This window comes from Apodemus sylvaticus, chromosome X, assembly GCF_947179515.1.
Source record: "Apodemus sylvaticus chromosome X, mApoSyl1.1, whole genome shotgun sequence".
NCBI classification, from domain to species: Eukaryota; Metazoa; Chordata; class Mammalia; order Rodentia; family Muridae; genus Apodemus; species Apodemus sylvaticus.
In genome coordinates, this window is record NC_067495.1 from 120,150,374 (window position 1) to 120,175,965 (window position 25,592).

Below are 25,592 nucleotides of genomic sequence, written 5' to 3' on the forward strand. Positions count from 1 at the left end.
CCCTCTCCCCATATGTCCCACAAACCTTCTTCTCTCCATGCCTTCTCCAATCACCTCCCTCCTTTTTCTCTGTCCTTATATTCCCCTCCAATGCTAGATTAATCCTTTCCAGGATCAGGACCCTCTCCATACTTCTTCATGGGAGTCATTTGTTATGGGATTTGTGCCTTGGGTATTCAGGGCTTCTGGGCTAATTAATATCCACTTATCAGAGATTGCATTCCATGTGTATTCTTTTGTAATTGGGTTACCTCACTTAGGATGATATTTTCCAGATCCAACCATTTGCCTAAAAATTTTGTGAATTCATTGTTTCTAATTGCTGAGTAGTATTCCATTGTGAAAATATACCACATTTTCTGTATCCATTCCTCCTTTGAGGGACATTTGGGTTCTTTCCAGCTTCTGGCTATTATAAATAAAGCTGCTATGAACATAATGGAGCATGTGTCTTTATTGCATGCCGGGGAATCCTTTGTGTATATGCCCAGGAGAGGTATAGCAGGATCCACTGGAAGTGTCATGTCCAGTTTTCTGAGGAACCGCCTGTCTGATTTCCACAGTGGTTGTACCATCTTACAGCCCCACCAGCAGTGGAGGAGTGTTCCTCTTTCTCCACATCCTCACCAACACCTGCTGTCTCCTGAGTTTTTGACCTTAGCCATTCTGACTGGTGTAAGGTGAAATCTCAGGGTTGTTTTGATTTGCATTTCCCTAATGACTAATGATGCTGAGCACTTCTTAAGGTGCTTCGCGGCCATCCGAATTTATTCAGGTGAAAATTCTTTGTTTAGATCTGTACCCCATTTTTTAATAGGGTTATTTGGTTCCCTGGGGTCTAACTTCTTGAGTTCTTTGTATATATTGGATACTAGCCATCTATCAGATGTAGGGTTGGTGAATATCCTTTCCCAATTTGATGGTTGCTATTTTGTCCTTTTAACAGTGTCCTTTGCCTTATAGAAACTTTGTAATTTTATGAGGTCCCATTTGTCAATTCTTGACCTTAGAGCATAAGCTATTGGTGATCTGTTCAGGAACTTTTCTCCCATGCCCATGTCCTCAAGGGTCTTCCCCAGTTTCTTTTCTATTAGGTTCAGTGTGTCTGGTTTTACATGAAGGCCCTTGATCCACTTGGAGTGAAGTTTAGTACATGGAGATAAGAATGGATCAATTCGCATTCTTCTGCATGCTGACCTCCAATTGATCCAGCACCATTTGTTGAAAAGGCTATCTTTTTTCCACTGAATGTTTTTGGCTCCTTTGTCGAAGATCAAGTGACCATAGGTGTGTGGATTCATTTCTGGATCTTCAATTCTATTCCATTGGTCCACTTGTCTGTCACTGTGCCAATATCATGCAGTTTTTAACACTATTGCTCTGTAGTATTGCTTGAAGTCAGGGATACTGATTCCCCCAGAATTTCTTTTGTTGTTGAGAATAGTTTTAGCTATCCTGGGTTTTTGGTTATTCCAGATGAATTTGAGAATTGCTTTTTCTAACTCTGTGAAGAACTGAGTTGGGATTTTGATGGGGATTGCATTGAATCTGTAGATTGCTTTTGGCAAAATGGCCATTTTAACTATATTAATCCTGCCGATCCATGAACATGGCAGATTTTTCCATTTTCTGAGGTCTTCTTCGATTTCCTTCTTCAGAGACCTGAAGTTCTTGTCATATAGATCTTAATGATACACTGTAACCTGAAACTGGAAGCTGAAAATAACTTTCTCCATTAAGTTACTTTTTTGGTCAGAATAATCTATCATAGTAGCAGATATGAAACTAGAAGTGCATGTTTGCATGTATGTGGGAACACACATGTGTGGAGATTAGAGGTTAACATTGTGTGTCTTCCTTGATCACTATCTTCTGTATGTTCTAAGGCAGGATATTTCATTGAACCTGGTACTTCTAGATAGGATTAGTTAAGATAGCCAGCTTGTTGCAGAGTTCCCTTGCCTCGTTCTCTGACCCAACGCCATTACAAGTGTCTCACCACACTTGCCTGGATTTCCCATAGGTTATGAGGGTCGCAATTTTGGTTCTCAGACTTGAGAGGCAAGGACTTTATGCACTAAGTTATTGCTCTACCAAAAATTTATTTCATTTTAAATATTTACCTTTGGATAGATTATTTTTGGCATAGTTGTTTATTAAGATATAACTGTACAGTAAAATCTATTGAAATATTTCCCCTCTTGGAGACTTGCCTCTGGTTTCTTTCCTTTTTATATCTGAGACTATAAGTATTTACCTGGACCTAGTTCTGCTTTGCTTATGTTTTATGTCTATAAAACTATTAGAAACCAAATGTTGCTAGTAGATAAAGAAATTTCATAAGTTTTTGCTTCTATGTGAGTGCCAGCCCCAAATATAGCAAAAAAAAAAAATCCTAGTCTTCCTTCATGATGCTTTCAAATCATTTTTTATACCAGCTTAGCAAGCCTGCCTTGCTATTCTCAGAAACTTTCAATATAGTAATAATTAAACTTTTTCTAAGCTATGGGGGTGGGGTGGGGGATTAGCAGCTTCTGTGTCTAGAACTACATTGACAGGGATCTGCCATGAGTCTACAGAGTGATGGAACAAATAGGTAGTATTATATTTACTCCATACATTTCTCACAAAGTAAAAATAAGATCTGGAAGATCCTCTGAACACAGTAAGTATGTAACAAGTACCAATTATTATGGCAGTGAATATTAGTAATTAGAACTTTCCCTAAGACCTCTTTTTCCCTTTCCAAAAATATGTTCTTTCTTCTCCTACAAGGACAAATGCATGCTTCCATGAGTTTCTCCAGCTTTAGGTATGAACAGAGAAGCACAACCATTGACTGGGAATTAGAACTAACATGGCTTGCTTCCAGTTCTTCTGATGTGTTCCTAACTCATGCCCTCAAAATGGCTATGGCTTACTCACTCAGCATGCCTAAGAAAAACTTGAAACCAAACTGACCCACAGATGGTTTCTATTGGGCCCACACAATGTTTTAAAAATATTGTTGTATCAGTTGCCAGTATTTTTAAATCAGAAACTATCATACAAAATACTGTGTTTCTAGTTGCCTTGAAATTTTAGAAGATCTAGCATCAACTGCACTTGTATTGCTCCTTGACAGAATAGTACCTGCCACCTTTAGATGGAATATGAGCTCACCATTCCTTGTTATTTCGATCATTCACATCCTATATCAAATGAAATTCATAACTTCATGGCTGATTTTCTAGTAATTGTGAATTATTTTCTATACAGCATATAGCATAAATATTAAATTTGAGATAAGCCCTAAACGACTTTGTAAAGAGATGTTTACTTAAGTCAAGGCAGAAAATTTTAAGATAGGTTCTCCTGTCTGCTCAGCCAGGAGAACCTATTATCACAATGATAAGCATACTTGTGGACGATATCACATAGTGAAACAAGTAGCCCGACACGGGTATCAACATTTGGGAAATAGTCTCATAAGACATCCATTAATCCTCTACAAGATATTGCACCTATTGATGTAGACTGCTCTCATTAGCCCCCAGATCTGAAAAGGGTTCACCACCTCAGAACTACGATACTGGCATTTCCAAGAACATGGCTTTGGGATGTGAACCTTGAGGGAATATATTCAAGCAATCTCCAAAGCTTACTAGACCACGAGGGTAATATTTTTCTGGTAAAATAGAAAGGCAATTACAACTAATATGTTATACTCAGCGGTAGGCTTGTGCCAACCTTCACAGTCATCATGAAGAAAGCCATTTTGTATGTATAAAAGACTCAATAGAAAAACTATGAAATAAAGATTTATGCATGGCAAAACTACACTGAAAAATAAAAACTGAGAAATTTGTCACCATGCTACCTGCCTTAGAAGTGTTAAAAATAGTGCTTTAAGTTGAATGAAAAGATACTCAATAATATATAAAACATACCAAAGAATAAAGGTCACTAAGAAAACTTTAAAAAAATACAGAATATGACAAAGCACTAATGCTGTCACCTAGTCACTTCAAACCCTAGTGTACAAGTCAAAATAGTAAAAATAAACATCTGTAAAATTATTATATATCTTTAATAATATCATTAAAGTAATTCAGATGTGATACAGTATAACATAGAATTAATAATACTGTATTGTATTCTTAAAATATGTTGATAAAGTGTGTTTTATGTTAAACAGTATGATCATGAGAGAAAAATAAACAAAAATAAAGGGAGAGGGAAATTTTGAAGATGATGAACATGTTTATAAGCTTCTTTCTGAAGACACTGTTTTGTTTGTTTGTTTGTTTGTTTGTTTATTAAAAAGTCATCACACTGAGCAGTGGTGATGCACGCCTTTAATCCCAGCACTTGGGAGGCAGAGGCAGATGGATCTCTGAGTTCGAGGCCAGCCTGGTCTACAGAGTGAGTTCCAGGAGAGCCAGGGCTACACAAAGAACCTCTGTCTTGGAAAAAAACAAAACAAAACAAAACAAAATGCCATCACCTTAATGTAAGCATCCTGACCTGTGCCTGGTAGGCCCCACAGTCATTCTTCCCTGATGAGAGGTTGTACTTCATATGTCCAAAGCCAGTTGGAATTTGCATTCATTTTCCCAAACTTCAAATGTCCAGCACTGTTGGGCAGATTGGCAAAGGGTGATGCCAAACCACAGGATATTTTGGGGGTTCTTTTCCCATTGACTTACAACATCCAAAAGAAGTTCACGGAACAGAGTATGCCTGCTGCTGAACTCATATGCTTAGATTTCTAACTCAAGAGGCAAGATCTTAGGAACTCATAATTTTCTAATAGTACTAAATAACTCTGCAGTGTGAGTGGCAGTGTAGCTGGCCTGTGAGCTTCCCAGTGCTACCATTGTGTGACCAGACCTGCCTATCTTCATGTCATTGAGGCTGAGATCCTCAATTTGGGCAAAAGTATACTTTACCACTCTACTTTCATCTCCAGATCATCTTCACGGGCATATACATTCAGCAGGTAACTGTTTCTTGCTGTATCATTCATGATAATGCAGGCCTTCATCTTCTGCTTGATGATCTGATCTGACCTCTTGCTAAACTACTGAAGTCTTCCTAATTGGTGAAGATTCATGTTGTCTCCCACTGTGAATAGGTTCTTGGTTAGCAATTCCCAGTAGCCCTTGTAGAGTGGTAAACTTACCCCCACAAGAACAGCCATTCTCAGATCAAAACCAGCTCTGAGATTTCCATGCTACATACAGGTCTCAGACTTGAGGAGGTCATGTCTGAGGGATCAGTGATGTGGAGGGTGATCCTGGTACACAAGGGCTATACTGCTTCTCTGGACTTCACCTCATTAGTCCAATGGCCACAGTTCTTGGAGTTGGTGGCCATAATGATAACCTCCTTAAAGAGGATGATTTGGACAAGCTTTCTGATGGTCTGAGTTGGGCCATTGTACTCTGGAGGTTAGTTTGTGTTGAACTGGAGGGCTTTATTTCTAAGGTCTTCCTCTTCCTACTTCTCTTCTTGTGCTTCTGCTTGGAGTCTCAGTATCTCAGCTTGCTATGAGGTCTAGTTATAGTATGTCATCACCAAGGCAATAATTTTGCAGGGAGCATGTGGGTCTGATACAAAGCTGTTACCAAAGGGGATTATCAAAGATCACAGTGAAAAGGGAAGCTATTTGATTTAGGTCCTTCATTTCATCAGTGAACTCATCAATTCTTTCAGCAATGAAACCTTCCATTGTCCATCGTGTGGGTTGGTCCTGTTCCAGGCCAGAGATTGTGTGGCTAATCAGTCACTCGGTAGTAGTCACAGCATCCTTCAGTCTGAAAGCTGGAATTTCAAAATTCAGCTAGGCTGTCCTTGTGGTGGCTGAGGTTTTTGCCTCCTCTCCATTCATACCCTCTTGGTCTCTAACAGTCAAGGTATAGTACACTTCCTGGTCCCAGACCCTGCCTGCTGTCTGGATCTCAGTTTTGTTCCAGCAACATTCCACACAGGAAAAGCAGCTCTAAGATGACCCAACTTCTAAGTGCCAATTTATGTATATCATTTATTTAGTACAGCAACATATTTCAATAAAATGATATAAAAATAAGATTTAATGGGGCATTATTGACAAGAGGTTCTTTTGATACAGATACTGAACACTCCCTTCTAGCCTCCTGACATGGGCCTAGGCACACAGACTTGCTAACACTCAAGTCCATACACCTATTTAGACTCATACACATGAATAAATAAATCTTTAAAGTAACATAGAAATCTCCTACAAAATGTAAATCTAATATATTTGAGGCACAATAGTGATAATTTCAGAATGGTACATACTAAACTGACATGAAGCATTCTGGGACCCAGTACTTATTTGGATAGACAATTTTATTGTTAGTTTTCAGTGATGTCAGAAAGAAAAGCTATGGGTTCTGAACTCCTACCATTTGGAAGAACTATAACAATTTACTGGGATTTTTTTTTTTTGCATTATAAATGTAGGGTCTGGGGTCTTTTGAGAATCATGAAATGAAACTTTCAGCTCCAAGATTGCTTTTCATTGTCAAAGAATCTATTGTCTTCAAAATTAGCCCACTAGAGGAACATGAAGCCACAACCCTGCATGAGGCACTAGTGGGAGTTAATAATCATTTAACTGGGGGTGGAGATGTCATTTACTTCATTTGTGTATTCGTGATAAGTTGTCCATTCATGTCCCAGCAAATAACCTCCCACCAGTGCCCACAGAAGCAGTGCTAATTAAATGCAGTAGGTTAGATACACAAAAATGATCATAAAAGTAGGAGGAAAACTTGTAGAGTATAAAAAGTATCTCAGTGAAAGAAATAAAAGTGAAGAGGATGGAGGAGGAAAATAACTAAATGTCTTTATATGCACGTATGAAACTGGAGGAGACAGACATGAATCATTAGATTTTTTAAAAAAAATAAAATATTAGCCTATTTCCTTGTCACTTCTAATATCAGATATTTTAACTCTGTTGAATCAAGCTAGAGTTCTCTCTCCCTTCTTTCTTTAATTCTATTTCAAATCTTTTTAGCAACCAAAAAAACAAGCCTCATTTTCAAAATCATAGAAGAAACTACTCCCAAGTTTTACATGTTTTTTGAGTAAACATTACAATAAATTGACTAGAAATTGCAGATAAAAATCATTACATTAAACTGACTCAGAATAGCAGAGAAAATTCCTGTTTTCAGCAGAGAATACTCTGCTCCAATCTTAAGTTTCTCTGTGCTGAATCTCTGATGTATAAAAGGCTATCTCTCTTCTCAATGAGCTTCTTAAAGGAATGAATGAGTGCTAGTCAAGTGCAAATCAAACAAGCAGGCAATCAAAGGAAGAAAAATCCATTGCTTGAAATCCAAAGCTGTTGCGTAGTTTCTGATTTTTTTTAAACTGACTTATGAGTGGTGATAATTATTCCTTCGTGAACAAATCCAAGGATTGAGCAATACTGCTAAGAATCACAAATGGGAAATTGCTCACTGCAATCATTATTTCATCACGATTAACCAAAAACTAATGGGTTTGGGTTTTTAAATAGCACTGTGTTTTTCTGTTGCAATTTCCTACTTAATTATAAAAATCACGGCAGAAGCCTACCTGTTAGTTATGGGTTCAGTCTGCTCAAAATTCTTACCCACATGCATATACTAAGAACCCTGAACTTCTTATGAAGTATCCTTTCAACAGCTGCTAACAGGATTTTCCAAAAGACCTCTCCAGGCCCTGCCACTGATGTACTTTGCATAAATTTTACATTGCTTAAACCTTCCAGATACTAAAATAAAATTTAAAAAAAAAATCTGTTTTCACTTAATTAGATGTTTCTAAATACTGCATTAGGAATGCATTATGTATTCTATCTTTCTCTTATACAATGTGCAACAAGGTAACAATATTAAAAGGAGGGGATTAGCATGTAGGAATGAATTTCCTCACTGAGTGATTTTAAATAAATCAATCTTCAGGATCTATTTTCATTTAATAATGCAAAAACAGGTTATTATTGGCAAAGGGGGATAAATGACAATCACAATCACACCTCTAGCCTACATTCAGTGATGAAATTTTCAAAATTTGTTAATGGGTATTGTAAATAATTTCTATCCCTGTCTATGCAGCAGTTGGTGAAAACATTAATGTCTGATTTTTTGAGAAAGATTTATTATGAATGACTCATTAGTACAGAATAGCAACCAAAGCAATCAGGATTCAATGAGAAAAATTGCTGATTATTGTCAAACGTGAAATTTAAAGTGTTTTGTCACTTATGAGAAAATTTCAGCATGGGTAAAAGTTCTTCAGTTCTGACATTAATTGCATATATTTTAAGTTAATAGGTTTATTTATAGACTTGTAAATCTATAAATCTAAGGTTGTCAAATGAATAAACCTTGACTTTTGAGCCTTTCCCTAAATTATCATACATACACGTATGTGTGTGTATATAATGTGTACAAATGTGTGTATTTGTGTGTACACATATTATATATACATGTTATATTTATATTGTAATATTGAGTTCAGTATAAGCTATAAGCTATCACTGGCTAAATGGTTGCCAGGAAGAAAATTATCAGGTCTTGGATTTAGCTGGAGTGAGTGATATTGAGCAGATTACTCAGTCTCTCTAGCCTTCTGGTTCTTCAATTCACTATCTGCAATGCAATGCAGAGTCTTTAAGAGCTCTTCCAAGGTGAATATTTATCAAAACTTTTTACCCTGTGTATTGATTATGTAATAGTCACTATTTAATGTCTAATATCTCATCAAGATTAGAAAATCAGTTTTGATTGCATGACTCATCTTGCATGTAAACAGCTTTCCATTTCTGTTATAAGTAACCAAGATAAATCAACCGATCAAATGAAAACAATGATTTTCACTTCTACTTTCAGAGCTATAATCCATCACTGATTGTCCCAGTTGTAAAGCAGTATATTATGATAATCAGTACATGGTAGAACTAAATTGTTCACCTTATGACCAAAAAGTAAAGAGATAAATTCACCAGTATCAGACACTTGCTTGGAGCGGGTAACATATCTCCCAGTAACTAGAAGGCCCTATAATGGATGCTACTTTATAATATTGCTGCTACCTCTCAATAGTGTCAAGCAAGGGAACAATACCTTAACATACAAATTATAGCTTTCTCTTCCTGGTCAAAAGGGCACATGTTCATTTTATAATACACGACGCATTCATTTCACAGAATCACCAAAGTCTCCACTGTTCCAACAGTGCTCAAAACTCCATATCTAAAATCACCTCTGAGATACAACTCAGTCAGAAATACCAGAGAGAAAGAGTTACATACATGAAAAATAAAGTAACATGGGGAACTGTCTAATTTCCAAAAGAATAGGGAAGTAACACGGAAGCAGTACAAAGAAAGACTATAAAAATCGTCAGAGTAAATATAGTATGCTTTCTCTTGTATAATTTGACAGCACTGCTCAGAGCTAGTCTTTGCAAGTGTTCCACATCCCTGTATATCTCCCCTTTACAGTTTTCATTGTGGTTTCAGCTTCACTGTTATAGCTCCATGCACTAACATGTCAGTTGCTGTTTGCAAAGATACTCTCCCTAGACAAACTTTGCTAGGTGAATTCAATAAACCTTGTCTTTCCTTATTCCACATGTCTTCAAAATCATTAACAGCAAATTTAAGAACTGGGGTGATTAAGGCTCTCTAGCCTCTGGTAGATTGTAAGTCATGAAACTAGGTTCCTGGAAAAATAACAGACACTAAAGCCACCCCTTGCCAATGGCTTCCAAATTTCTGTTATGAAAAAATTGAATAGTGGAATGGAATCCACAGACCATGGAAGGGAGCATTTCAGGAGGCTTGATTATTCTGTTAAAAATAGAATCTTAAAGTAAAGAAGGCAGAGCTCCTGGATAGCAGGAATGGATGACCAGAAATGGGATGCCACAGATCTATTTCCCTAGAGAGTTTTTATAGGACTCATTTCAAAAAGCGTGGTGACGAATGGTGATGAATTAGCTAATTTTACCAAGTAGCTCATCTACAAGGTGCTCGGGCACCTCTTAGTTTTCATCACATGCTTATGAGTAGTTTCCAGGCAGGGTACAAAGTTAAGAGAAGAGAACAGTGATGAGATTAAGGACATTTCCAGATTCCAACCACAGACAACAATCAAAAACTGCTCATTTTCAGAGTTTCGGACCTTAAAACTTTATAACCACTTGCTATTTCCTATATTCCTTAACAGTATCAAGTAGTCAATGTCCATCTTCTACCTAGGCCTTCATAAACCATAGCTGCAGGTGCCTCTAAAATCCTAGCCAGCAACATATCTTTCTCTGATATAAATACACAGGGCAATGTAAAACACTCCAAACGACTCTGACTTGTGAAAATATCAATTCCTACTTCCTACAATGTCTTCAAAGGACTGTTTTCAGTTATCATGGTGCAAAGTCCCAAAACCCTTGATATTCTTTTTTTTCCTCTTCTCTTTCTTTTTTCTTTTCTTTCTTTCTTTCTTTCTTTCTTTCTTTCTTTCTTTCTTTTTTTCTTTCTTTCTTTTTTTATTGATAGAGTTTCCATACATAGGGAAGAATAGTGTCAAAATTGCCATGTAACCCAGCCTGGTTTAGAATGTATAAACCTCCTTCTTCCATATACATCACCATTCCCAGCTCACATTTCACTAAGGGAAATTCTCCTCAGCAATTGTTCCTTGTCTACTCCATCGTTCTCATTTCCTTTTTACTCAAACTGTAAAAAGTTATTTGGTCTATTCTTCTGTACTCCTGCTGTGTTGGGATGAAATATTCTACACCAGTGGTAAGTATTTGTCTCTTTGAAGTTCAGCCTTATGTAAAGTCTTAAGGCCTGGACACATTGTTTGCAAATTGTGTCTTTTTACTTTGCTATGGTGTAAAAATCCATGGTCTCAAGTTTAATTTCTATTGTTGTGCTCTTTTCCACTTGAGACCTTATTAATAGTCCTCACTGGATCCATTCTTCTCACAGTTCTGAATTTCTGAGACATTACTGCACTTGCTTGTTAAACTGTCTTAATAATATTCTAGGCTTTTTTCCCCTGATCTGTTCCTCTAACTCCTATAAGCCAGCTATAAGACTAGCTTTGCATCATGCAATGTACACACCACAATGACCACTCCATTCTCAGTGTCCTATATGTCAGCATTCCATTATTGCAGCAAATTCCAGAGTTGAATCAACTTTTAAAGATAAAAGACTTGTTTTAGCTCATCAGTTTGGACATTTCAGCCATGCTAAATCAACTCCAATTTATGGTGCCTATGGTGAAGCAGAAGACAATGCAGAAATCAGTGATGGAACAAAAATTCTCACCTCATGCCTGAGATACAAAGGAGAAAGACATTTATCCAGACCACATACATTTCTCATGTTTACAACGATTGGAAGACTTTTCACTATTTCCCACCTCACCTGTTAAGATTTTCATCATAATCTAACATGCCCAAAGCTGGAACTATCCCTGCAACATGCTGATATTTGAAGACACTGTAAAGTCAAACTCCAGCATCTTGAAAACACTGCACCAAATGCTCTGGATTCTAAAACTCAAAAACTAGCTTTTAAAAGGCAATGAATTGATTTGCACCCATTTTAAATATGATTGGTTTTATAGCCCATAGAAACAGTGACATGTGAACTTTCCTTTAAAAGACAAAACTAAGTCCATGTGGATGGGAAGTTAGAAAGGGATAAACTCCTTTGAAGATTATTATTTTTTAAAAGTTATCTCTAGGGTAAATGCAATCTACCTCATCCACAAATCTACTTAGGGATAGGCTCCTGAATTTGCTATCCCTTTGGCTGGTGACTAGAACTGACTGATAGGTTTGGTGATTCCCACAGGGGGGAGCTTGTATGAAAGGAATTACTAGCTTTGAAAACATAGCTATTAACCTTGAGCATCTTTAATCGCCCACCAATTAAGCATAAGCACCCTTAAGCTCCCAGTGATTAACCTTTATTACCCCATGTTGCTCCCACAGGCTCCCCTACTTACATAAAGACAAACAGCAGAATGACAAACTCTAATACTGTCAACCTTTTCATAGTGTTATTTTGATTACAGGGATGTAAAAATAAAAGTACTTTATTGACTTTGAAAATATCTTGATTGTCACAGAGGAAAAAAAATATCCTAAGTTTTAAAAAACGTACTTAAATAAAAGTCTCTGGGCAAAACTAGATTTGGGAAAATTAGTCTCCTGACTAAGTTTTAGAAAAGCAATATATTAAGAAGGAGAAGAAATGAATGTTAGTATATTCAATTCAGCATGAATAGAACAACTAAAAGGTCATCAAAATTCTCTGATCCTTAATCTTCTCAGCTAGAAATCTAGGGAGTTGTTTTTGTCTTGTTTTATTTATTCTTTCTTTGTTATCTCTTCCCTGCACTTTGTTCATTGGTTTTATTGACTGACTCCCATTATGTAGCTCTTGCTTGACCCTTATTCAGGGTTCTCTTTTTGTGGGCTCTTAATCTCATTGATTAATAATTTTTTAAATGGACTCAGACAGAAGATGAAAGACTACTTTATTAGAGTTTGAGAGAAAAGCAACAGGGAAGACAAGTTGTAAACCTTGCCAGCTGCTGGGAGGAGGTTAAATAGATACAAGGAAGAGGGAGAGCCGTGCCTTCAGAGTTAGGGTTCAAGAAAATAGGCTTGTTCAGCAAAGGAGTTTGGCCAACCCATATGTAAAGCTGTGGTTTGTTGAGACAGAATGATAATACCCAGTGTCAGGACAAGCATAGTTAGGATTTTGGCATATATTCAAAGAGATGGAGAAAGGAAAAAGTTAAAGCTTTTTGAATTAGAACTCATAAAAATGGACAGATGTAGCAGTACAGATCTCTAAGCAAGTGTCTTGAGGGAGTGGCTTCCTGGGAGTTGTAAGTGTATTATTTCAGCAAGGAGATAAGTATTCCTTCCATAGACTTAGCACATCTTACAGTGAATTAGAAATTCAAGGGCTGTTCTCCTAGCCAAGCAACAGACAAACACCTTAGAACTGACTGTTTTTAAAATGTATTTCTTTCATTTAAATTCCAAATGATGTCACCCCTCCCTATTCTCCCAGAGTTCTTCACTTCAATCTCCCCTCCCCTTTGTCGCTGAGAGGGTGTTCCCCCACCCACCTCCACCTCACTTCACCCTGGGGTATCCCCCTTCCCTGGGCATAATTTCTTTATAGGAATAGACATGTCCTCTTCCACTAAGGCAAGACAAGACAGTTCTCTGCTACATAAGTACCAGGGACCAAGGTCCAACCCATGTATGCTCTTTGGTTGGTGACTTAGAAGGTCTCCAAGGGGATCCAGGAAAATTGACACAGTAGTTGGTGTTCCTATGGGGTTGCCATCCCCTTCACCTCTTTCAGCCCTTCCCATAATAACTCTTCCACAGGGATTACTGACTTCAGTCCAGTGGTTGGCTATAAGTGTGTACATCTGTCTGCATTAACTCTTAAGGGAAGGGACAATAATATAGAAAGTTTGGGGCAGATCAGAATGACATGTCTAAATTCAGGGACAGAGATAGTATTCAGAATTCATTCTTTTCCCCATGAGGAAGTAGTTTTTTCTTGCCTGGCTTAGATATTTCCACCCATTCATATTGTATCATGAATACTAAGAAAGGACAGTTGTGATGTTTTCCTTTCTAAGGTTACTGGAGAAAGAATAGGTGGGTTCCAAAGCTGATTGTGAGTGGGCTGCCCATCCTCAGTGGCTTCCAAACCTGCCAGTGCCTGCCTAGCTACTTAACAGGTTGATTTGAAATTCACCCACACTAGCACTGAGCTCATAATCATCCATGTGCCATCACTTCAGACTCCTGAGTACTGATGATAGAACCACGTGCGATCATGCCCAGCAATTGACAGTAATTGTGGTAGATGATCACTAATATTCATTCTAGATGTACTATGCTATGATTGTAGTCTATTTTTTTTTCTACAATGAACTAATGAGAAGTAATTCCAACAAGCCATTTTATTTGAGAATAGAATTTGAGGATAGGTATGCCTGATTACTCTCCCGATTACATTTGAGCATTAAGTATTTACCAGCATATAAACCGAGAAATAAATCTCATGAAGCTAAAGCACACACAGGCTGACAATAAAGTAATAGAGATTGTATTTTAGAAGCACTTTCAGAATTTCGAATATACATTACCCTTTCACCAATTTTCATTTACATATCTAGAACTTTGGAAGTAATTTCTCTGTAGTTACTTGGCCATTTGGGAAGTGCTGCTACATGGTAAGGATTGGTAATTGGAAAAAAAAGGTTAAAATTAAGATGTATTATGACATTGATAAAGACTAATTCAGTGTGAATATGAATCTTGACCTATTAATTATTGCTTTTTAATAATAGGTAAGATGCATTTCATATTAAGGAACAGTGTTTATTAATCACCATAATGATAAGAGTAACAGATTTTCAAGTTTTTGAAAGCTATAGGTAAAATCATGGAGATGCCATTAGGAATACAAGGATAAGACTGAAGTAGAGCTTAAAGCTCTTAACAATATAAGAGGGATGTTAAATTACTCTGAGAAGATATTGCTTTCCATAATTTCTCTGGAGAGAAAAGTGTGAACAGTATATACAGAGAAGAAAAAGAAGAGAGGCCAAAAGCCATGCTGTCCAAAATATCCCAGTAATTTCAGAATAGAAAAATGTATAAAATACATAATTTAAAGGCAGTTTTATTGTCCAAATCAGACACTTTTCATTGCTCATAATCTTTCCGAAATCTTTACTTCAAGGACTCCATCAAGATCTAATCAGCATTTTTTCAAAAGTAGAAATTTTATCTTAAAATTAACTTATTATCTCAAGGAAATTATGTAAACTATTTAAATCATAAATCTAATAAGGTGTCAACATTCAGCATATATAAAGAACCATTACTCTTCAGGAATACAAACAACCTAATTAAAAGTAACTAAATAGACCTTTCTTCAACAAAATGTCTAAAAAATATAAAAATGTTGGTGAGAAACTCGGAAAGTTGAAACATTTGTGAATTATTTGTGGAATTATACAATAGTACAACAACTTTTATAGACAACAACATTAAAAATAAAAGTACTATAGGATCCAAAAGTTCCACTCCTAGATTAATTGAAATCATGAATGTGAAGATTTATTTGTATATTTCTATTCACAGCAATATCATTAACCAGAGTTAATGAGGAAAATCCAATTATCTGTAGGTAAATGGGCAAACAAAACATTGTATATAGATTGAATGAAATATTAAAGCAGCTGGAACTCTGTGAGTTCAAGGCCAGCCTGGTCTACAGAGAAAATTTCAGGAACTCTAGGGATAAATAAAGAGGCTATTTCTTACAAAAATAAAATGAAGGGCATCTTGTTGTGAAGAACGTTACAGTAGTGGAATGTAAGTCAGGTACCAAAAAACAAATAATATAAGATTGCATTTAAATGAGGAATTTGGCAAAATTCTGAGTCAATGTGTAAGAGACTAGGAGAAAGAGAAAAAAAAAGAAGATTATTTTATATTTAAAAATGCAAAATATTTCTGGAAGTTTATTTCATAGCATTGTGAACATACATAACAATGCAGAATTCTATACTTAAATATTGTTATTACAGTTCTTGTTTGGTTGGTTGGTTGGTTGATTTTGTTTCAATTTTTGGTTTTTTCAAGACAGGGTTTCTCTGTATAGCCCTGGCTGTCCTGGAACTCACTCTGTAGACCAGGCTGGCCTCAAACTCAGAAATCCACCTACCTCTGCCTCCCAGAGTGCTGGGATTACAGGCGTGTGCCACTACTGTCCGGAGTGTTATTGCAGTTTTAATCACGTGCAAACCACACTTCAAAATATTGAACCCCAAAGTCATCAGTTCTTAGCTTGACAGAGTAATTTTATGAAATTTTTGAATCCCCTTCTTTGTTCAGTACTTCTTTGATTGCTTTACAATAACTGAAGAGGCCAAAATTTTTGTATTGATTTAACATCCATGTAACCTGATTTATATTGAATTAGTCTAAATGAGAAAATGTTGTTTTGTTAAGTAATTAAAATTTGTTAATACAGCAAAGGTCATAATCAGTAATAAATGATGAGATTAACTTAAATGTTTCATTAAAAATAACTGCCCCCATGATCTCCTAAGATTAGGGAGATATGTTTAGGAATTATTTTGCCTTTGGCAAAGTAAACACTTGATAATCAAGTAAAAAAAATTGAATCCAGAGTGAGAATAAGAGTTCAAATATTAATCATGTAGAACTAAAAATGCAAAATAAGTAAAAGATATTTTAAAATATCTGCTCTTCATCTTATTTACGTCAACTTTCCACCATTGCCACTTCAAAAGTTAAATGCATTAAAGTAAGAAAAAAATATCCATTCATGTGCTACTGGCACTGGAAGAGTTCAGAGCCTCACCATAGTGGGACTTTTACTTAATGTAGAGGTTTAAGTGGAGAATTACTGCTAATATTACAGTCTATTATCATTTCAAATAAAAGATATTTACAACATTTACTAACTAGAATTACTTTCCTTAGAAGCATTACTGCCCCTTGCTCTTTCTTTCACACCAATGCACAATATTAAATCTAATAACTTTCTGAAATGTGCTCTTACTTATAAAGTACTTCTATTTACCTAAAATAGAAAGGCAGACAGACAGGCAGACATGCTTCCCAATACATACATACAAGAGGCAATTTTTAGTCAAACATAGTACTTCGGTGGCATTTCTCATAAATTAGTGTTTGATAGTCTATCTTTTTAAAAAAAAATTCATTTGAGGACAAATTGAAGTGAATGTTCATTGAATGGCACCAAATGTGTTAAAAAATTTATTTTCTGTAAAAATCAAAGATAAAAGTAAACTAATTATAGAGTCGAAAGAGCAATTGGCCTAGAATTTAGCTCTAGTTACGTTGGTAACTAGGCTTGTAGCCTTAAGTTATTTAGTCATTCTCTGGAGTCTAACTTATCAGTATTATATAAAGGAACTTTGTAATTTATTTTTAATTAGCATACAAAGTAATGTGTTTTATTACAACATTTTGAGATCCACTTTCTTCGTACCCATCTGTCTTTATTGACATTTTGTGTGCTACACTATCCCCCCTCCCCCAGTGTGTCTCTGCTTCTCTGTCTGTGTTGTCTCTTTTTGTCTCTCAGTCTTTCTTTTGCTTTAATTTACAATCTATATGGACTTTAGAAAAAGGAGCATTTTAGGGGGCAGTGGTACTTAAGAAAATGAATGGTTAAAGGGCTTCTATAGGAGACATAATGGCTGGCCAGCTCTATTACTGAACACTGGATCAAGCACTGTATTCATCTGAATACAAAACCTTCCCTTTGGTCTGCTTGCAGACAATGGCTAAGCTCAATAGGAACCCTCAGTGGAGGATCATTCTGACAAAAGATGAAATTTTTGTGATAACAGGTGCTATTGGTCAACATTCCTAAAAGCCTATCAAACACTTCTCAGAAATTTTTGATAACCTAACTCTTTTTCTATGCTTTCTCTTTCATTCCAAAGTTGTCACACATGAAAACAAAATAACGTAAATGCTCATTCTGATTCTTCCACCTCAAATCCTGTCAAAAATGCACTCCAAATTCTTACTAAACATGTATTTCTAGGTAGAGTTGACATATATTTGAAAAGAGATAAAATGACAATCTTTTGCAATTACCTGCTTTTGCAATTTTACTGCTTAAAACAATCTAGTGACTTTAGTGAATGAAAGCATCTCAGTTAATAAATAATTTGGCATGTGAAAAAAACATCATGTCTTGAAAAAAAATTTATTAGATTATTTTTGTTCTAATGGATTTGCTTACAGGAACACTCCAAAGGTCAAATTTTCAAACTTTCAATTGATAGCCATCTAGATTCTCTTCATTTTATAGCTATTGTGAACAGTGCATCAATGGACATGAATATGTGAACTTCTCTGTAGTACATAAAAAACCCTTTGACTACATTCCTAGGAGTAGTATAACTGGATCAAACATTACTGCTGTTTCCTGTTTTGAGGAACCTTAAGACTAATTTCCAAAATTGCTACACTACTTTACATTCTGACCAATAGCTAAAAGGTTTCCCTTTTCCATGTCAACCTTTATTCAGTTGTCTTTCTGATTATGAACATTCTGATTGGGATCTGATATAATTTTAAGCAGTTTTCATCTGAATTTACCTGATGACCTTTACTACATTTCACATGGTTACTATATTTCAAATGTTACTATTCATGTGGAAATGTTCATATTCATGTGGAAGAGGACAGAAAAAGCTTCACGTTTTGGGCTTCTGATACTTTCCAACATTTATTTTTGAGGCAGACTACCTTATTGGCCTATAAAAATTCACAAAATAATCTAATGTAGCCACTACTGAGCCCCCGTAATCCTCCTGTTTCTGACTACTTAGCATTAGGTTTACAAGCATGCCTCACCATACCAGGAACTCTTTTTGCCCACCATGGTCCCAGTGATCAAATCCTGCCCTTATGCTTGCAAAGCAAACATTTCACTCACAGGACTCTCCAGTCCAAATACACCATTTAAAATATGTGCTCAATTTCATTATGATTTCTTCAACCATGTCATTTAGAAACATGATTTTTAAAAATTATTTCTGAATTCATCAAACTCTGTCATGATTTCTACTTTCATTACATTTTTATAGAAAAACACATTTTATATTATTCCTAACCTTTCAAAATCATTGGAAGTTATTTATTTTCTGTATGCCTTTAAGAAAAATGTGTTATTCATGTTGGGTACAGAAGTTGACAGGATTTTAGAGTAGGCTGGGTTCTAGTTTTGATGGTTTGTATTCTTCAATTCTATTTACTTTTAACTTTGGTCTATTGTACCCATTATTAAAGGTAGGTTAATGAAGTCCAAACTATTACCATTAAACTTTCTGTTTCATGCTTCAGTCCATCCACTTTTGCTTCACGCTGTTGTTACATACTCATAATGAATGCCACCTCTTCTCATTCTAAACTGGCATCCTTTGTCTTCTCACTCCTTTAAATTCATTTTTAATTAAAATATAATTACATCATTGACCCCATCCTTCCATCCCTTCAACTACTCCCATGTGCCCACTTATTCCTTCTCCTAATCATGGCTTTCTTTTATTTTCTTTTTTCTTCTTTTCTTTTATATATACTTGAATATATGTGCATATGTATATGTACAAATAACTGAATCCATGTATCATGTTTGTATGTAAATGACTTCAGGGCTGATCATTCTGTATTCGATTACCAGTTAGAGGGTTCATCCCTGAAGAAAATTAATTCTCCCACTCTCAGGAGTCTTTCTTTTCCTGTAGATCTTTGTCTAACCATAGAATCCTGTGAGATCTGCCCCTTCCCGTTATCATCTCTATTGGTGTTATTCATATTCAAGTCACATTTAGTAGCTAAAATGTATCATAGGAGTAGCTTACCAATCATTTCTAAGAGCCAATCTCCCAGCAGTTTTCCTAATCCTCTGGATCTTACAGCCAGAAATTTTATGTGACTTTATTTATGGATGAAACAGTAAGTTATTAAGAGTCAGCCTAATACCATATAGAAACATAATAGTAGTAGTTTCTACTCTGGGTCCTATAATCTGTTTAGCCTTAGGCTCTTGCCAAGTATGTGTTTAACCCTGTAGAGTGGGAATTCAATCCAGTCAGAAGGTGGTTTATTACCTGTGCTGTTGTGTTTGTGCTACTATTGGACCAATAGGCATGACTTGCCAGTCCAGTCATTATTCTAGCCCAAAGAGTTCATATCTGGGTATAATGAATAATTATTTTTCTCCTCTGATAATATGCATAATGCCTTCCAGGATTATGAGAGCTAGCTAGTAGTGATGAATCTTCCAGATCACTACTAGTTTGATTTTTTTCATATTCTATGACTCACATATCATTAGCCACAGGATCTTACAATCAAATTTTGGAAGGGGAGGGTAACCAAGAGCAGTGGGAATAGCCTCTAGTGTTTGGAGGTCTGTAGCATATCCCTAGGCAACAACTGGAGAAGTAGCAACTCATATCTGGCACTAAGCTAATTATCTATCAGCCTTTGGTATGTACTACTGGGGTATTGTCACCCTAATATTGAGTAACTCCATTTAACTCTTTGTGTGTGTGTGTGTGTGTGTGTGTGTGTGTGTTGTAATTATGTCTGTGTTTTTGCAAAATGTGTCTATATTATTATAAACATTCTTCTGATATTGCCTTCATTATATGTGTTTTTAATTCTTCTACCTTTAGTGTTTCTGTACAGTTCAATAAAAACATGTCTATTTTAGATAGTATATAGCTGCATCATGTTTTTATCCTTTCTTCTGTCTACCTTTTAATTGTAACAATTAAATCATATGCATATGCCAGGTGGTGGTGGCACAAGGGTGTAATCCCAGCACTCTGGGAGGCAGAAGCAGGCAGATTTCTGAGTTCGAGACCAGCCTGGTCTACAGAGTCAGTTCCAGAACAGCCAGGGCTATACAGAAAAACCCTGTCTCAAAAAACCAAATCAAAAAAATATATATGATGATATGAAAAGTTTTACTGCCAGTTTGTTTTTATATTTATACATCTTTTGTCAGTTTATTTCTCTTTTCCTTTGTTATTTTCTTCTTTTGTGTTGAATAGGTATTTTCTAGTCATTTCTTCAACCACCTGTTAATTTCTTAGTGCTTTTCCTAGGGGCTACAAGTTTTCTAACAATAATTAATTTCGCATTGATACCATCAGCTTTATAAAAATATTTTTATCCTTGTGCTGTTTATATCTGGTAAATGATATCCTTATTTATTCTCCATCATCTCTCATCCCAAATCTTATACTTTTTGTCATATGTTGTTATGTTTTAATGCAAATCGACCCATTCTTATCTCCTTGTACAAAGCTCAAGTCCAACTGGATCAAAGATCTTCACATATAATCAGACACACTCAAGCTTATAGAGAAGAAAGTAGTGTCAAACCTTGAACACATGGGCACAGAGGAGAAGTTTCTGAACAGAACACCAATGCCTTATGTTCTAAGAACAAGAATCGACAAATGGGACCTCATAAAACTGCAAAGTTTCTGTAAGGCAAAGAACATAGTCAATAGGTCAAAATGACAACCAACAAATTGGATAATGATCTTTACTAACCCTACATCTGATAGAGGGCTAATATCCAACGAATAGAAAAAACTCAAGAAGTTAGTCTACAGAGAATCAAATAACCCTATTTTAAAAAAATGGAGTACAGAGCTAAACAGGGAGTTCTCAACTGAGGAAACTCAAATGGCTCTAAAGCACCTAAAGAAATGTTCAGCATCCTTAGTTATCAGGGAAATGTAAATCAAACCAACACTGAGATTCCACCTTACACCAGTCAGAATGGCTAAGATGAAAAACTCAGGGGATAGCAGATGCTGGAGAGGATGTGGGGAAAGAGGAACACTTCTCCATTGTTGGTGGGATTGCAAGCTGGTAAAACCACTCTGGAAATCAGTTTGGTGATTCCTCAGAAAATTAGACATAGTACTACCTGTGGACCCAGCTATACCACTTCTGGGCATATACCCAGAAGGTGTTCCTACATGCAATAAGGACACATGCTCCACTATGTTCATAGCTGCCTTATTTATAATAGCCAGAAGCTGGAAAGAACCCAGATGTCCCTCAACAGAGGAATGGATACATAAAATGTGGTACATTTATACAATGGAGTACTACTCAGCCATTAAAAACAATGAATTCATGAAATTCTTAGGCAAATGGTTGGAACTGGAAAATATCATCCTAAGTGAGGTAACCCAGTTACAAAAGAACGCACAAGGTATGCACTCACTAATAAGCAGTTGCTAGTCCAAAAGCTCAAAATAAACAATTTACATTTCACTCAGCACAGGAAGCTCAAGAAGAAGGAGGACTTAAGTGAGGGTGCTATGGTTTCTCTGAGAAAGGGAACAAAATATTCACAGGAGCAACAAGGGAGGCAATGTGTAGAGCAGAGTCTGAAGTAAAGGCCACCCAGCGAGTGCCCTACCAGGGGATTCATCCTATAAACAGTCACCAAACCGTGACACTATGACAAGAAGCGTGTACCAAAAAGAGCAAGCCATGGATGTCTCCAGAGGGACCCTGCCAGATCCTTACAGATACAGAGGCAGAAACTAGCAACCAACTATTGGACTGAGCTTGGGGTCCCCAATGGAGCATCTGGAGGGTTGTCCGGAGGAGCTGAAGGGGTTTACAGCCCCATGGGAACAACAGTGACTTCGGATACCCAGACACTCCAAGACTCCCAGGGACTGAACCATCAACCAAGGGGTACACATGGTTCCAGCCAAAAATGTGGCAGAGGAAGGCCTTGTTGGGCATCAGTAGGAGGAGTGGTCAGGTAAAGGCTCAATAGAGGCCCCAACAAAGGGAAACAGGGGGGGGTGGAGTTGGGGGGAGGTGGGAGTGTGTCTGGTAGATGGGCATATACATGGAGGCAGGGGGTGGGAGGAGGGGTAGGGAATCGTTTGGGGGGGCTTTTGGAAGGGGGGGAATTGGGAAAGGTTTTACCATTGGCAATGTAAATGAAGGAGATACCCAATAAAAAAGATTAAAAAACATTTTTCAGTCATCAGATATTAGACACGTCTGTATATAGAGACAGTGAACTTAATTTTTATAATAGAGACAATCAACAGCTTCATTACAGATTTTCCTTAGTAGCAAGGGTGGGTTCAACAATAATTTTTGTGTTACATAGATATCAGTTTTTATTTATACCATTTTGAAATATAAATATAATATTGCACCTTTCAGGAACAAAGACCTGTATCTAATCAAAAAAAATTTTTTTTTTAACGACAGGGTTTCTCTGTGTAGCTCTGGCTGTCTTGGAACTCACTCTGTAGACCAGGCTGGCATCCAACTCAGAAATACACCTGCCTCTGCCTCCCAAGTGCTGGGATGAAAGGTGTGCACCACCACTGCCTGGTCAAAATATTCTTATTATCACATATCTAGAATAATTTTACTTAATCTAATAAAATACATTATCCTCCTATGTAAAGAACAAACAAAATTCACATTTAAGTATTTTTCAATTGATTTTTCCATACTGGGAAATACTCTATGCTGTCCAGTTTATGATTAACTTACATAGTAAACCCATTATTTTTCAATGTGCTTATTTTGTGATGTGAAAGAACAGGCAAGAGAATAGTAGCAAGTTAAGAGAGTTATTGATTTAATTGATATCATGATCACCTTATCAAAAATGTACTTGAGTTGTCCTTATAAAAAGCCACTCCTTTGAATAACTCATTTTCTCTTTAGACAAGAAACAATTCAAGAAAGGGCTCAAGGAGACTGAAAGAAAAATGTGTGTTGACAGAGGGGTGAGCGTTCCAGTGCTCGCCTGCCAGGTAAAATGAGACCATTGGCATGGCAGGCCATTTCTTCCACAGCTGTGAGGTGGCTGGAGGCACATTTCAGTACTTGTTAGTGTAGGCCCAGTCCATTTGGAAACTGTCACAGGAAATAACAATTTGACATTTAATAATTCATTTGTTGCTAAAGCCAATATTTGCGAATGTTATGTGAGACATCCTATATTTAATAGCAAGGACTTGAGCTGTAGTTGACAAGGTCATAACACCTTACTGGCTTCTGAGACTTGGAAGTGAGCTGTATGGAAAAAGAAGATTCTTTATGCATACATGAAATTCATGGAAATTTTGATTGTTTTATTTCCTCACAAAGAATAAGCATTCATTTGAAATTAATAATGTGAAAGAACAAACACAGATTTTATAATTATTTCTTTTCTAGCAGAATATACATGTTTTAAAAGAGGTTAACTTTACTAGGAAGGCAGAGGGTTGGAAAAGAGGTGCTTCAAAGCATTAGATGCACTACCTAACATAATTTTCAAAACAAACCTGTGACGTGACATTTGTATTACCTCCAATTTTACAATAAAAATGTAAATTCATAAAAATGTTAATTCAGTTGTAAAATAATAAAGAATGAGTTAATGCAATCAACCATTCAATCAAGCAGATTTAAAGGCAGGTCTATCCAACTCTAAAATCTATAATATATACATTTTAGTAGACATTATTGATTCCTATACATTGAAGACACATACAATTCCAGAGTAATTTCCCTGAGAAATGTCCAATGGTTAACAAAGAAGAAAGTGAGTAAGGAAATAAAATAACATTTGAAAACATAAATGAGTGATGAATATCTGGCCTTGTTTATGAATTAAAGAAGGATATGTCCTTGGGTCAAAGTTCTCCAAAATTTTGTTTCATAGAGCATTAACCTTTAACGGTTTCTAAGCATTGTTAGCTTATAGAGGACTGAGTTTCCTTGGAAAAGTGCTTGGTTAAATAGAGTTAAACTTCACTGTTGATTTTTCTCAAACTTTTAATATATTAATATGTACTCCATACTTTTAAGGGATGTTATGAAAACACAATTCTCCTAACTGTATATTTTCACAAGAAACTGCTTTACCATGTTTGGCTAATAGAACACCAGCTTGAAAATGTATCTCTGTGCTGTTACACTGAATGACATGTACCACACACACAAAAAAAAGTGTGTTTGCTAAGAGAAGAAGGGGGAAACAGAGTCTGAAAATCATGGAGATGTCTCCACAGATGTCAACACCACTCTCCAACTTCTGGCTCGCAATATTGCCTACTGTTGAGTCACCTTGAAGAAATAAGAAGAAAAGCAACACTTGAGGCCCCGAAACAATAAATACTATTTTCCTAACCGAACAAGTGATGGTACACTGAAAACTGGGTAATGAGCATGTTCCTTCTATTGCTATTTCTATGAGAAACTTTTCATATGATTTCAAGATACGACACCCAACTTTCATCACCCAATCAAATGAGTCAAGGCAAAAGTGAAACAGTAGCATTATGTAAAGATGCCTTAAATGAAATGAGAGCTCCAGTCCCTTCACCACTTTGTCTTCACTTTCCCACTCAACTTCGTCTGTACTTTTATATTAGCTGGTTGTTTAGATGTGTCTTCTTCTTGCCCTTACGGAAAATCTCTCCTCTCCCTCATAAATCACTGTATACCTAAAATTCTTCCAATGAAAAATGTACTATTTCAGTCAAATATTTTTTTCTAGATTTGCATTTAGAGTACAAACATACCTATGACAATGTAACATGAAACATTTTACCACAGATTATTTATCATGTTTTTTTTTTTACCTCTTGTAAAAATATAGACACCACAATGTAAGGGTAGGATAATGGGTTTCTTCTGGAGAACATCAAAGAAAAACCCTCAGTGCTTCTCAAGTTGGCCCTGTGTAACAAGCCAACAAAAGACTGTAAAACAAACAGAAAACTGTCTGTCTCCTGAGGTTTTCTCAAAGGCTTTTGAGCAATTAATGAGATGTCCATGTGGTTTTTGTCCTTGAGCCTCTTTATGTGATAGATTACATTTGGTAATTTAAGTATAATGTTCCATATAACAGTTTTGTGATAAAGTAGACATGAACATAGTGGGTGATC

General features: G+C 36.2%; 1 pseudogene; it reads right to left on the minus strand.

The window, feature by feature from the left end:
- Positions 1 to 4,778: 4,778 nt before the first annotated feature.
- Positions 4,779 to 25,592, minus strand: part of LOC127674665 (zinc finger protein ZPR1-like) — a 46,007-nt pseudogene continuing 25,193 nt past the window's right edge.